At 39.6% G+C, this 15,190-nt stretch overlaps 1 long non-coding RNA gene across 1 annotated transcript; it reads left to right on the top strand.

Annotated features, from left to right (window-relative positions):
- Window positions 1-586: 586 nt before the first annotated feature.
- LOC134622682 (uncharacterized) lies at window positions 587-12,971 on the top strand. The gene is made up of 4 exons (XR_010093055.1): window positions 587-808; window positions 5,668-5,758; window positions 11,129-11,179; window positions 12,497-12,971. It is a non-coding gene; the product is annotated as an uncharacterized LOC134622682 (long non-coding RNA).
- The last annotated feature ends 2,219 nt before the right edge of the window (window positions 12,972-15,190 follow it).

Raw genomic sequence — 15,190 nt, 5'->3', positions numbered from 1 at the left:
ACCACTATGCGTGAAAGGGTTAAAATAGGAGTTTATGGAGATTGACTCATGTTTTGAGTCAGCCTCAAGTGGCCATTTAAGGAACTTCAGTTTGGCCCTTCTTTGCTGGCTTAATTTCTTTCAGCCCTGGAGGTTTCCACTTGGTTTAATTGCACAGTTTGGATGAAGAAATCCAGACAGAGAAACTGAAAGTGGCTTTAATGATAACAAATGAAGCTGAAGTGCATAGTCGGTCCTGAAGATGAACCAGTACACAAGGGAGATAATTGGGGAAATGAGGGGCAGGTGTGCAGGCAGCTGATGATGAGGTGACTGGGGAAAACCTAGGCTGGCTGGCTGGCTGGCTGGCTGGGCAGGGCGGGCTGTTGGATAATAGATGTTACAGCAGCTGATATTACATACTGCAGAAAAAGTTGGAGAATAACTGAAAAAAATCCAGTTGCATTTCATGGAAAATTAAGCAGTGCAGAAACATGAATCATGCACAACAAGTGTGCACACACACTGTAGCTTATATTTGCAGTGCAGGGCTGTTCTTCAATTCTGCAGCATATCATCTTTTCTAATCTGGGATTGACTAATCCTCCTGTGTTCCTGATCCAGGCAAGGGGAGAGACAAACACCTGATAACTGGGAAATGGTTTTCTCAGCTGTGCTTAAGGTTTACAGAATGGGTGGAATATTTTGATCCTGCTTTCTCTGTGAATGCAGGGTGGTGGTGGACTCTTAGGACCATGTGCACCACCATCATGTTTCTCTCTACTCTGGCTTTTGTACTGCGCCAGCATTTCTTCAGCCGAAGTAAGACGTAAGTTATTAATTTTTTGTTCATCTGAGTTGATGGTTTTTGTCTTTGTTTGGAGCAGCAGTCATGCAGTACAAGTACATTAATTTTCATATAATAAATCTGCTACATCTTAAACTCATGTTTACCAGGACTAGAGATTTGACTTTGGTTTGACTACTGAAAACACGACTGAAAAAAATTAATTCTTGAAGGTGCAACAGGTGACTGAAGTATTTTGGCAATCAAACTCTGTATTTCAGGATTCATTTAATTTAATTTTTTTCAATTTAACAATGTTTTTTTTTCTACTTGTGGAGCTTAATATCACTGAATTTAAGTGGACCTGTTTATACCACTGCTGTAATCTGCAGTGTTATAATAATAGATGCTCATCATGGTCAAAGTAAGTGCTTGAATGTTTGGAAGCAATCCCCAAACATTCAATTTCAGATTTTTTTTTTTTTTTTTTTACTCCTGGTTCGATATGATGTCAGAGTGAGTGGATATCCCTAATTTGGTGATCTCAAGCACATGGCTTTATCTGCGAACACAACAGCTCTGCCCACCTGCTCTTCACACCTTTTTACGAGGGGAAGCCAATCAATAAGTAAGTTGCCTTTGGGGGGGACGAGCTAACGCAGCAGCAGCAAATGGAGAGTGAACTGAAGAGGTTAACCAAGGTTCAGTAGTTTATAGGATAGAAGAATCTAAACACAAAGCTCATTGTGATGCTCATTAACAGTCAAATTCATTCTGAAATGCTCCAGAAAATAATGTTTAAGTGTTTATGCAAATGTAGAATATAAGATTTTGTTCATGTATTCATTGTAGTCTTTAGTGGTATTTACACCAATTTTTTGTTGCCCTCTCACAGAGACAAAGGCATACACACATATTTGAGATGCAGTTTTAATGACTGTAAGTGCGCATTTGCTGTCACTAACAAGCTTCTTGGTTTAATCTAATAGAAATCCTGACTTCTGGTTTATTTTCAGCACTCTCTAGGAAACCATCTCTTCTAAGTAGATCTAATGGAAAAAAAGTACAAAATGTCTTTACTCTCTGACCTTGCTCAACTATACAATCATAAGCATCATGTGACTTCTATGTGATCCCATGTCTCAGAAACTTTGAGATTTGGGTAACTTTTTAAAAAGCAATGGAATATATTTTGCTTTCATCATCTGCCCTGGATGAGAAGGGGGTCTGTTTTAGGATACATTGCTACACAGTTATGTATAATGTGGTGCGACACCTCGGTTGAAGATTTATGCCTACTGCCAGAGTATGAGAAAGCAAGGACAGCAACATGAGTTCTTCTTGCCTTCAAATGTGCAGCCCCTGGGCTTGGTCTGTCTCTGTATCTTTACCTCATAATGATGTTCATCACTTACAGATGAACATAGCAATTATTTAGTGTGAACAACAGTTCAGTTTAGGACTTGTTCAGAGGTGACTATGTGCTGGAAAACAAGCAATGATTACTGTGAAATGTTGTTGACTTTCACCATTAGTCAGCTTCATAGTGGCTGTTCTTTCACTGAAGGGAATTTCTGAGAACTGGATGCTATTTTTAGCTAGAAAGAAGTAAAAGCTGACTGGAAATACCAAAATTATGGTAAGAGCTGCGTTTGCACCAAAAGACTACAATTGCAAAGATAATCTTTCAAAATAAACCAAAATAATGCCAATGCCAAAATAAACACTTTATTAATATGTGGCAGACTTTTTCCTTCCCAGTTATTACATAATTATCTTTTTGTCTCCTCTCCCTCATAGTTGGCTTTAAATGTTTGATGTTCTTTAATTCATCCATAATTCAGTAACACATTATGTATAGATTCAGGATCTATACATGATAGTTGTTTTTAAAACTCTATATTAATGTATCTAGATCTATATATTTATTTGTCTGTATCTATATTTATCTAGACTTTCAAGTTGATCTAATTTTACTGTGCAGAATTTGCGTGTTTGGTGATGTTGGTTCGAGCATTTGAAATTACTGCCAATGAAAATTGGAAGATAAATAAAAATCTGTTTCTGCTAACTCCGCTATCATAGGCTAGCTAGCTCCAACCACAACTTTATTGACATTTGCACCATGAACATCACAGTAATATGAAGGAAGAAGGACATGTTGAGACTTTAAGCTGTGGGATGTCATTATTCTCTTCTTATTGAGACAGCATCTTCATGTCACCACAATCAATGCCAGTCTGTAGCACATGAAAAATCACCTCATTTAACATTACCAGGCATTAACCTGCCAATCAGATTCATGTTCTGTTTACTGGAAGTACCTGAATGTCATTTGGGGTTGTTCAGGCCCGCTTTAATCACTGTGTTCTACCTTGTTTAAGAGGGTTACTACTGTGCTTCCCATCACCCTCAGTCACGTCAGATTGCTTTGCACTTCCTGAGCCTGGTTCTGCTTAACATCTCTTCCTGTTAGAAATGAGTTTTTCCTCCCCGCTGTTGTCATGTGCTTGCTCATATGGGATTGCTGGGTTTCTCTCTGTTAGATATATATTTTTTAAAGTACCTTGAGCTCCCTTTTGTTGAGGATTGGTGCTATATATATATATATATATATATATATATATATATATATATATATATATATATATATATATATATATATATATATATATTTTAAAACTGATCTGAAATGTGGCCTCCTGACTATTAACACCAGTCAGAGTTCTAAATACAGTCTCATAATAACGCAGATATTTTCTCAAGTATGATATCTGAATAGGAGTTTAATATGAGCCTGTTAATATATCCTGTGATGGATTTAGGCCTTTTTCTCAGGAGCACTATTTTGCTCAGTAATTGCCTCGGATTTAAACTGTCAGTTTTCTCAGTAATGCTGGCACATCCAGTAATACCCATCCTTTTGTTCTGGCGTTAAATAAATGCAGAACAAACACCCCAATTACACTGTACTCTATTCCCTGTGAGGTTAAATTGAATATGGGTTAATGGAAAAGGTTTTCTAAGTTTTGAGAGCTGATTTTTAAATGAATTGATAATTATATGAAACAAATTCACACAAGCTAAAAAATCCTATGACACAATATTAAACACACTGCCACTGAGACGTGTATCGATCCATTTTCACACAAACATACCTATATCCAGAGTTTATGCACATGTCACATTGTGCCAGTACCAAAACAAACTCCCTTTTGTAGAGTCTTTGTTTGATTTATACATTTTCACACACTTTAAAGTGAACCCATTATGCTAATTTACAACAGCATATTTTTGTTCTTGCACTCTACTAGAAAACATTTGCAATAGTTGCAGTTCAAAATTATCTATATCTTGTTTCAATGTGGTACACTTCCTTAGTTAATCAAGTGTCTTAAACAGGCTGTTTTATCCCCCTGCCCCCTTATCATAAGCCAACTTTCTTCTGATTGGCTGCACCATGCAAGCAGAAGGTTTTAACAGCAGGTGATGGAGCCTTAAGTATACTCCACTCTTGCTGACATCATACAAACACAAGAGTGGAAAACTGCTGTCAGAACGACCCAATATCATGGCAAGGCATGTTTGCATTTTACGCTTTGCCTCTCCAAAACATGAAATAGACACACATGCAGAAGTTGCTGTAACAGCAGAGAGAGATACTTTATTTCAAGCAAAAATCCCAGGAAAGTGTTTAAAAAAACATTCCAAATACAGTTACATGTTTTTAGCCACCTATCTTAATAGTTTCCAGCGATTATGGACCCTGGAATGTACTTCATACATTTTTGTGCCTTTAAATATATTATCTGCCCCTGCTGGTAATGCAACTTCTGCATTCATGTCCGTTTCATGTCTTGGAGTAGCAAAGCTTGAAATGGAAACAGTGGACCACCATGTCTAATACACATTTACTGTGATACTCAGTTGGTCAAAAACATTTTATTTGGAGCAATCTGAAGCCAGAGCTTTAGCTCATAGAGAATATTTGTACTTTAATCCACCATAGTTAATATTATGTCACAGAAAACAAACAAAAGCATAATATGTTCACTTTGATCAGCTGTTTCTACCCAATAATCTGCAAAGAAGATTGAATCAAAGGGTTGTGAGCCTAAGCCTAAGATTGTTTCTCATAGAAGTTCGTGGTGGTTTTGGCACTTGTAGACCTGATATGTGAGAATTTGATACTGGTTAGCCTGTAAAACATCCTTTGTATGGCATATAAGCCATATTATGATTGGTTATGTTATATCGGTATAATATATTCTCTGTGCTGTTCATATCAATAGCTCCTGCTGCTCCTTACCCGCTCGATCCAGCAGCATCATCACCCAAACCATATACAATGTTTTGGTGGTGTGAGCACATCTGAAGCAGCCTGTTTCCTTCTGTGTGAGGAAAGGGGGAAAAAAAGTCCGATCTATGTTTTCTAAAACAATCCAAAGTTAGTTGTGAAAATTTCCTATGAAGATCCTAATAGCTGTTTTCCAAGTGTAATGCACTGATTTTGTCCTCGAAGGGATTGAACAGTCATCATTAGCGTGTTGAGCGTGGTCTCTGAGCAATTCCTTCAGTTAACAACGCGTCTTTAAAAACTGCAGCAAAACCATGGTTGTTGTTCCAGAAACTTATTGTGCAGAGAAGATTACATCAAAACGGGAACATTTCACTTCCCATTTAGGTTCGCATCATAAAAGATCCTTCTCATTATAAGAAAACAAACAAGTGCAAGCTGACCAGCAAAACAGAACTTTTTTTCTTCTTCCCAGAATGCTGATCTTATACCTCCATTATCTCATCACTTATCACCTTCACAAGTACTTTTTTCATTGCCGTATCCTCTCTCTGACCCCCCTGTGCCCCACTCTCCTACTCCCCCACTCCCTCCTCCTTCACAGCTTTCCAAAAGGCTCGCGGGAGAAGGAGTCACCATCGGTGGAGAGCAAAGACACTGACAAGTGACACTCACTTAATGGACATCCAACGCAGGTAAGCATTAATGGATTTTGGTGCCACAGATCATTTCCATTAAATAATCACAGATAAAAGCTTCTGTTGTGGCATTTATCGGTGAACCCTTTTTTAAAACAACTTTTTGATGTAAGAAGCACAACTTCTTTTCAGAAAGTGCTGTTTTCCTGTTTTGTTTTGTTTTTCTCTCTGATTCACCTGCACCAGTAGTCTTAGTTTGCTCATATAGTTTTTACTACTTTTGATATCGTTCCTGGGCAGCACGGTGATGAAGTGGTCAACACTGTTGCCTCATAGCAAGAAGGTCCTGGATTCATATCATCTATCTGGCTGGGGGCTTTCTGTGTGGAGTTTGCATGTTCTCCCCATGTCTGCATGATTTCTCTATGGGTACTTCAGCTTCCTCTCACAATTTAAAGACATCTAATTAGTGAGTTAAGGCTGAATGGTGATTCTAAATTGGTTAAAGGTGAGAATGGTTGCCTTTCCCTCTGTGTTAGCCTCTCACCCTGTGGCAGCTGGGATGGGTTCCAGTCCCACCGCGACCCTGATAAGGATAAATGGAAGACTGTTTGTTTTAATTCATGGAAAAATATCTTTTTCAGAAGGGAAAGCCATCCAGCTGAAACAGATGATACACTCACTTTGACTTCCCAGATTCATCTATATTTGAAGTCGTGTTTTTAATACTGCACATGGACATGGTTTGAAAATTTTAAGTCTTTATTTCAGCCACCAGTTCATATTCATATTCATATTCCCGTCAAAAATATTTTGAGGAACATCCAGCTCCTATATTCAGTGAAGGCCAAGCCCCTGTTTGTTTAAATGTGTTTTATTTGTCCACAGCTTCCAGCATGAATAGTTTGAATGTTCAGACTCAATAGGAGCGTGCTGGAAAGGTGAGACCTGCATTATTCTGCAAAACCCTCATACCGCACCCCAGCCTCCTCTAATGATCACAGCCCAAAGCCAGCTGAAGCATCTTCCATTATTTAGAAATGCTGCACTGAAAGGCAAACAATCATTAAAAGATGTGCATTCTCTCAGCTTTTGTTGGACTGATAATGGGACTGTAACAACCCAGCACTGTCTATACTGCGACCTTATAACATCCAAAAACAATGACTACCACCCACAGTTTGGCTCTGCGTTAACAGAGATCAGTTTCCAGACTCGTGTTACACTTTGTGAAAACTGTGTTGGCCCTTTGAGGAGCTGGTTGTGGTCAGTGCTGTGACCCAGCACACTGCGTGGAGGCGACATCATGGCTAAGAGAGGAGACAGCAGGGCAGCCGATGCATTGTTGCCAGGGCACTGGAGGGATCTGAGAGAGTGGAGCATAGAGAAGAGACAAAGCCACAGAGTAAGACTGTTTTTCCACAAGCTGTCCTGAACATGTTGTAGTCTTGTTTTCTAGGTACAGAACAAACTGAGAGCATCTGCACATTGCTGACTACTGCCAGCACAGTCAATACTAAGTAATTTAGACAGCATGCTATCTATTTTGGTCAATTCAATAACACACTGATCATCGATCAGAAGATCAGTCAGTGTCACTGCTTCTTTATTATCTCTGCAAATTATATGAATAATTTGCATATGACTTCTCTCGTGCTGCTTCTTTCAAGGATACAGCAGTTAATGAATTTAAGGCTCATCATCACAAGTACTAATGCATTGAGCTCGTTAGTGTTTGTCAGATTGAACTGACTAAGCTGTCCATTACAAACCATCATGAGACAGGTTAGTTTTACTAATATTTTTTACATTACCAATACTTTTTACATTATACATGCTTCCCTTAGGCAATATTATTAGAAAACACTGTATACATTTTTATTGCTATGCAGATAATACCCAGCGTTATTTAACCTAGAGCGTTAGTTAACCTAGAGGAATGTCTTAAAGAAATAAAGGCCTGGATGACTTCTAATTTCTAAATTTAGTTAAAATTTAGGTACGCAGTTTGTAGAAACTTGTGTATAACCAGATGCTTATGTTATATGTCATTACCATGGCCTCCGGTGAGGAATCTTGTAGTCATTTGTGATCAGGATATGTCCTTCAATGTGCACATTAAACAAATAAGGAGAACTGCCTTCATTCATCTGCTCTGTACCATTAAAATGGGAAACATCCTGTCTCAGACTAATGCTAAAAAGCTAGTTCATGCATTTATTACTTCCCGGACGATTGTAATTCATTTTTGTCATGTTGTTCTAAAAAGTTCATTAAAAAGCTTTCAGCAGATCCAAAATGCCTCGAGTACTGACAAGGACTGGAAAGAAAGAGCATATTTCTTCCATAGAGGCTTCTCTTCATTTACTACCTGTTAAATCTACAATTTTATTTTAATTTTATTTTAAATCTTAAAAAATCTGGCTCTGTCATAACTAAAGATCTTATAATACCTTATTATTCTACTTTATTCTCAGCCTGCAGAAGGTTTCTTCCTGTTAGAGTTTTTTCTTCCTGCTGTTGGCTAGTGCTTGCTCATAGGAGGGTGTTTGATTGTTGGATTTTATTTTTAATATTGAAGGGTCTTTATCTTGCAATATAAAGCACTTTGAGTCAACTGTTGCTGTGAATTAGCACTTTATGAATATAATTGAGAAAAATTTGATCTTACTGATGATGTCTTGTTGCAGTAGTAATTCTGGTTTGTTACAACAGGAACTGCAGGTTCAGACATTCAGTTTGAGTGCTTGACTGACGAGAAAATGGCTGAATGCTCCAAATCAAAATATTGTAGTTCTGTGGATAGCAAACCCACCTAAACGAGTGAAGGAGAGCTGGATAGTTTGGATGTATCCATAGATTAGCAAAATGTTATGCCATATCTGAAAAATAACTCATAACAAAAACTGTTTCTCAGAATAAACTACTCTCTCATTTTCATCCTGGTAGTTTCCATCATTTATATTCCTTAAAATCTGCAAAGCTTGTGACTTTTTGGTAACTTGTTACTGTCCTTGATGAGTAAGGCATTACACAGGCCAACCTACTTGCTATAATTTTTTTTTAAAGCCTTCCCTTCATATACATTGGGTAAAAGCCAGACTTCAGAAATGTTTGTTTTTCTACAGAACCAGTAAAAATGTGGGACTCAATATGTGGGAGAAAAGCGAGTCTTTCAACACATATTCGTTCACTTGGTGATGGAGAATGGTGTCAAAATATATCAGTACAAACCTGCCATAGGTGTTTAACTGGTGACATTTAAGGCCATAGCATATAATTCTCATCTTTTTCATACTCATCTATTCGTTCAGCTGGCCCATGTGCCCTTTTGGCATTGTTAGATTTAAAGACATCACTTCAAATAGGATAAAAATGTTTCACCATAGGTGAACACTCAGAATAACTGTGTACTGTTTTTCACGGACCCTCCAAAAGCATAAAATGGACACAAAACATGTCCAACAAATACCCTAAAAGGAGCCACCAGATCACCTGACAGCAGGAGTCAAGTGCTCAAGATTGTCCTTTAAATGATGTCTTGTCTATACATGCTTATATATATGTTTACCAATACAGGTTAAAAACTGCCTTACAATCAGGCAAGTTCTTAAACCCCACCTACATTTTTTTGTGTTTTTTGACTGAGCTGATATTAAAAAATGTCATAGAAATATGTACCAATTAAAGTATTAATTAGTTTGGTTAATGAAGCTGTGAACACAAGTAAATTACCTCACAGTGACCATGAAGCAGAACTGCACCATGCTGTGCTCACAACAAATATTAAGAAAGACGAGGACGAATCAGCCCATCGGCACAGATCTGTCTCCAGCTGTGTGTGAACTTTTAATTTAAGTGGAAATTAAATACCTTAACCCCTTCCACCCGGGAGGCTGTGTCAATTATAAAAGCACCGTTTTTCCCAAGTTGCCATGGGCGACTCATTCACTAAACTACTACCTATGACTAAGATTCTGCTTCAACGAATTGAGTAGAGCTGCAGTGCTGACACATTGGTATTACAGACTCTAATTTATCCTTTTTATTTATAAAAGGCACTGGTCATGGCCGGTCTGAGTATTTCTGCTGGGTTTTTTGCACATATCCTTGTCTGGGGTTTGCAGAGAATGATCTGAAATTAGAAACTTTTCAGTTCTCAGGGTGAAAATACTTTGATGCCAGAAGTCAAAGGAGTAACCAGACTACTTCAAGCTAAAGACAACAGTAACTCCTTAGAATCACAGTTTGCAGAAGAGCATCTCTGAACCTTGCACAGCCTCACTAAAACTGGAACACTGTTAAAATGTTGGCTGGTCTAATGAGACTCAATTTCTGCAGCAACACTCAAATCGTAGGGTCAGAATTTGCCTTCAACAACATGAAAGCAGCGATCCATCCTGCCCTGTGTCAAAAGTTTAGGCTGGTGGTGTAATGATTTGTGGCACACTTCGGGCCTCTTTGCACCAACTGGACATAAGTTATGCCTGAGTGTTGTTGATGAGCAGGTCCATCACTTTATTACCACAGTGTACCCATCTTCTGAGTGCTGCTTCTCCAGCAGGACAACATATCAAATCATGAAGCTCAAATCCTCTCAAACTGGTTTCTTGAACATCACAATGAGCTTACTGCACTCAAATGGCCTCCACAGCCACCAGATCTGAGTTCAGCACAGCACCTTTGGGATGTGGTGAAACAGGAGTTTCACATCATGGATGTGCAGCCAACAAATCTGCAATGATTGTGTGATGTTGTCACGTCAACATGGACCAAAAACCCTGAATATTTCCAGCATCTTGTTGAATGTATGCCACAAAGAATTAACACACCTCTGAAGGAAACAAAACGGGGTCCAGTCTGGTGTTATATATACTGTATAATAGAATAGTAATGATGCATAAATCAGACTTTCTTCCTGATGACCAACTAAAACAACAATTACTCTAAAAAAATAACTAATGAGTAACTTTGTGTCCCTTGTTGTAAAGGTTTACTCCAAATCAATGAGACAAGAGACAAAACCAGAAAACGAATATATGTATTTGCTGAAAAACTGTGCCCACGCTGGACCTCCTCACACACTTAACATGACCTTGAGACAAATGTAGAGCATCTTCAAACAGAAAACATGTCCTGTAAAGCGAGGTATGTTGTTTAAATTGGTTACACTGAAGGCTGCCCTTTCCATCTAAACTTAAGCAGACCACCTGTGTGTGTTAGAGGTGCAGTAAGGTTGGCCGCCTCCCGGAGCCTCTTTAATATTTTATCAACCAAAATGTGAAACCTCTCTGTATGCTCAGAACTGTGTCTGCTGTGATCAAAAGGTGCATGAGCCAATTTCATTTGCTAAATGATGAAATACTTCATTTTGTTGCTTTCCCTGTGTCCCCTTTGACAACCCGCACCCACCTCCTGCTCCACCAGAGCTGGGTTTTAGATGTGGAAGCCGTGCTCAGGTCCATGGAAAGACAGCTGGTAAGTTGATCCAAGTCTGTCTTCATAAACATTAATAGATATTAATATATAATAAAACTAAATCAAGCTGTTAAACTCCTAAAAATGTTTAGTTCAGGGCATCGTCTGAAGTTTTCCTTTCTTGCACGCTTTTCTCACTTTTGGTTCAAACGTCTCCGTGTGAAGTTTTGTGTTTGTTTGTTTTGTTAGCTAAACTGGTTGGTGGGTGTGGATATAATTGTGTATGGATGGTAATAAACTCCAGAAAATGTAGGTGGGAATTGGGTCAGGAGAAACTGCCCTGCAGCAGGAGGCAGTTTACATCAGTTATATTCTGACTGCTGCCTCTCACTACAGTGTGTGGCTTATGTGCATCGAGTGTGCGTTCAGGCATCACGCAGGTTAGAGGGCCGTTTAATGACCAATCTATTCCAGCTGCAGCGCCTATTTGTATTCCCACAGCATATCCGTTGAGGCTGCAGTGCCGGTCGCGGTCACGGATGCATAAGAGAAGCAGTCTGAGCGAAACCAAGCCTGAAAACGTCCTTTAAACCGTAAATGGACTGAGTCTGAGAATCTAATTGGATATTTTAGATCTGGATTTATTTTGTGATATTTTCTTGAAAACTTCAAGACAACATCTCCCAGCATTACAAATTCAGTTTCACATGTCTTTGTGAAAGGGGGCAGAACGGCGCAGTGGTTAGTGCTGTCACTCTGCAGCAAGATGGTTCCTGCTTTGAACCTCCTGGTCAGATAGATGGAGACTCCAAATACATGTCCAAGACGTGTTTGTAGGTTAGCTACTTTATAAAAGGTTGGCCTTAGGTATGGATGTTAGCAGCTGATATGCTGCTGAGTGTATCCAAACCCCTAATATTACCATATATCTTGTGAGAAAAAGGATGGATCAGTGATAATAGAACTTGCTCTTATGTAGCGCTGTTCTACCTTACCGGATGTGGGGTATGTTTAACATTTACATTTGAATGACAAGAAACTCAGGATTCTTGCCCAAGGGTACTTTGGCAAGTAGACTCATGGATTAAATCACCAAGATGACCTGTTCAACCTCCTGAATCACAGCCAATATTTGGATCCAGATTCCAGTTGACTTTATCACTTTGAAGTTGGGCAAACCTTCAGCTCTGGTAAATTTTCCATCCAAAGTCCAAAACTTTGAGTAACCTGCTAACAAACTGAACCTGTCAAACAGTCTCCTCAGCAGAAGTAACGACTGTGTATTTTTAGATGTGTTTAAATGTTTTTGTTTTTTCAAATTTATACCCTAATGTGGCAGTGAAGCATCAAACTAAAGTTTCTTCTTTTTTCCCTCAGAATTCTCTTCTGGAGAAATGTCCTCATTCGAAATGTGGAAACAGCCCAGTGGTCCTCCATCTCCTTTAAGCCACAGCAGGTCTCGCTCCAGTCAACAAGCTGATCCGTAAAGTCAACTTTAGATGCTTTTCAACTTTCTGACAGCAAAACGAATCCCATATTTTGCCCCAAACAGTCACTTGGAGTAGACAGACTTTGAGCACCTCTTGTTGACGGTTTTCCTTTATTCCAGCGACAAAGAGCCCACAGAAGTGTACGCTCTGTGCCACGAGCACCAAACCTGATATGATTGGCAGCATTGTTTGAGGTTTTTTTTGGCTTGCTAAAATCCTTGTGCAATAATCTCTCCTTAAGTAGTTGTTTGACATTACAGGGAGGAAAGCAATTTCACACCCGGTTGTATCATTACTCAACTGTTCCATAAGCGATGAAAACCTGACGGTCTCTGGAATGACTGAAAAACTTTCTGTCATTACCGAGCTGCCAGACCAGAATAAACAAGTGTTTTCTGTGATGTACATGCCACTGCCTGCTGCATCTTTATTTGAAGGGAAATCCACACCCACACTCCAGCAGCACAAAAAATTAAAGCTCCCTGGCTATTCGTTTCTATAATTGAGCCTTTTGCTCTGCACGTGGATTCACAAGCATGTTGAATTACGGACTAAATTTAGGACAATGGGGCCCCTATGCACAGGATCTTAGCAATTAATACTGTTTTTCATCTTTTTATGGGCTGCATCATTTCCCTTGCCGACAAATGAGATCTTGTTATTTCCTGCCTGATTACATAAGTGATTGGATCCTTATTGATATTAAGGTTGTGCGCTGCCCCAGAGAATACCAGTGTGCATTTAATGATACGTTCCAGTGGGAGCGACAGACCGCTAAGTTATTTTCGAAAAGGGACCAAAACCGCCTCTGTGGCGGGAATATGGCCGACTGTTATGCATCTACTCTATTAAGAACTCTATTATTGTGAATATCCCTGTTTGTCACTCTGACAACTGTGTACAACAAATCCCTCCGGCTGAAGTACTCCACTGGCCAGAAGCCCGGGGAACTAATGAGCCTAATATGTCCCCAAGAACATCGCCTCTGCCAAGTGTGCACTCTAAATCCTCCTGTGTAATTCAAGGCGGTGCAGGACATAGATATCTGCAGATAGTGGCAGTAGTACTTCCATATCTCACTGTTGTCTCCTGCCCTGATGAGTCTGTCTGACTCAAATTACTAGGTGAAAGCGGGGCTTTTGTGCACCCGGTAACGTGGAGTAGCTTGGGTAATGACTATGGTCTTCCTGAACACTCTGGTAGACCATGGGATTAATCTAATGAAGGGAGAGAGCCATGGTTCATAATTGCCTGAGAGAGAAGCTGGAAGAAAGGTACACATGGAGACTCAAACCTGTTTTTCCTGCGCGCTCCAAACTCAGACACTGCTGCAAAAGCAGGAGAGGAATCAAAGAAAAGAGATGCTTATGATAGTCGTGCATGTTAAGGACACAGAGCATTTAAACATCAGACCTGTTCAGAGTCTTTCTGCACTGATAATGTTTTAAGTGTTAAGATTTTAGCTGATTTTGAAACGGGATTGTTACAGCCTGCTGCTGCAGACTCTTGGAGTTTGAGGTGAGGACCCAAACGCAGACAAAACGAGGTGTGGAAACAAACTTAAATTTGTAAGCCTTTTATTTAGGTTTACACAAAGACACAAAATGTAACATAAACCTGGAGAAACCAGGAGAGGTGCGCAGACAACCTGATGATGAACACAGGGAAACTCACACAATAAATGCACATGAGGGTGACGAGGGGAAGTGGAAACACACGAGGAACGCAGCTGGGATGAATAGGCCTAATGCACAAAGAGGAAGCAAAACTGAACACACTGAAGATGAGAGACCGTCAAAATAAAACAGGAAATGGGCAGCGAAGACACACAGACTTGACACTGGGACCGGGAAAGAACAGGAGAACATGGAAAGAGAAGGAGACGAAACACAAAGATATGACTGGAACTCGGGGAGCAAGGGACACGGAGGCGAGGAAGGGAGTGAGAGGGCGTGCAAGGGATAAAGAATGAGAGGGAGATGAAGGGCTGGGGGAGACATGGCATGAAACATGGGAACAGAAAAGGGAGCGGAGACACGGAGGGAGACACAAACATAACTTAACGAACATTACATGAACTTCAACAGAAAACATGGATCATAATTCTAACTAAACTTACAACCTAATCAGGTCTAAACTCTATAACTAACTGTAAACAGTAAAAACTTAAACATTTCCCCCAAATAGCAAAAAGGGATCAAAAATACAAAAGACACTCAAAATGCTGAGCCAACGACCCAGCACGCTGACACCGGAGAGGTTATAAAGACTGATGGTTGTGTTTTGTATTCACGTCAGTTGTCCTGTTTCACTAATTGTGCCTCCTCCTGTGTGTGACCTGGAAATCAATCTCAGTACACCATGTTGTTAGACGTGTCTCAGCTCCTGAAAATACATCTGCAGGGCAGAGCGGAGCGGCGGCTTCGCTAGAAGAGCGATAACGGAGGATACACACATGTATCCTTTTACAGAAGGATTTTCTGTCGATTACTGTTTCTATGTATTTTAATTTAATTAAAATTGTCTATAAGTATAAAAAAGACATTCAGAGGTTGACTTACTGGTGTGTTTCGGATCATGT

The sequence above is a fragment of the Pelmatolapia mariae genome, unplaced genomic scaffold (genome assembly GCF_036321145.2).
Source record: "Pelmatolapia mariae isolate MD_Pm_ZW unplaced genomic scaffold, Pm_UMD_F_2 NODE_ptg000140l+_length_107005_cov_1, whole genome shotgun sequence".
NCBI classification, from domain to species: domain Eukaryota; kingdom Metazoa; phylum Chordata; class Actinopteri; order Cichliformes; family Cichlidae; genus Pelmatolapia; species Pelmatolapia mariae.
Note: the sequence above shows the minus strand (reverse complement) of the source record. Positions and strands in the feature narration are given on the sequence as shown.